A 593-nucleotide genomic window follows, 5' to 3' on the forward strand; every position below is an offset into this window, starting at 1 on the left:
GGGGTTACCCAGCAGAAGTGGGATTTGAGCCTAGGTACATGGTGATTTCTAATCTCTCTATGGGGTTTTATTGCTTCTCCCCACAGACCTATGTTTGTTTGCCTCTGGCACAAAGATGATCCTCTCAGTGTCATTGAAGAAGAGGATTGTCCTTCCCTGGACCTTGGTGATGTGGGGACATCCGATGACGGCCAGAAGGCTGGCCAGGATGGCATTGAGGATGGCGGTCACATAGCCCCAGCCCAGCTGGCACTGCCCACTGTGGTACATGGAGGAGGTGCTGCAGGCTTCCTTGGCAAATGGGGAGGCCAGGCTGATTGGGAAAACCAGCAGGCCCACAACAGTGGCAGTAGCTGGAGACAGCAGGAAGGAAAGCCAATGTGGTAGTCAAGGGGTTCGAGGTTAACTTTCCATCCCAGGTTTCACTCACTCACCATGCACCCATTCATTTCTTTTTCTGCTCATACATTCTCCGTTCATCCACTTACCAATCGACTCTACCACCCACCTGCCATCATCTATCCATCCATCCACCCATCCAACCATATTACAATCCACCCATTCTCTCCATCCACATTTCCATTTATTTATCC

This window comes from Orycteropus afer, unplaced genomic scaffold, assembly GCF_000298275.1.
Source record: "Orycteropus afer afer isolate SDZICR_OR568_19922 unplaced genomic scaffold, OryAfe1.0 scaffold01111, whole genome shotgun sequence".
Taxonomy (NCBI): Eukaryota; Metazoa; Chordata; class Mammalia; order Tubulidentata; family Orycteropodidae; genus Orycteropus; species Orycteropus afer.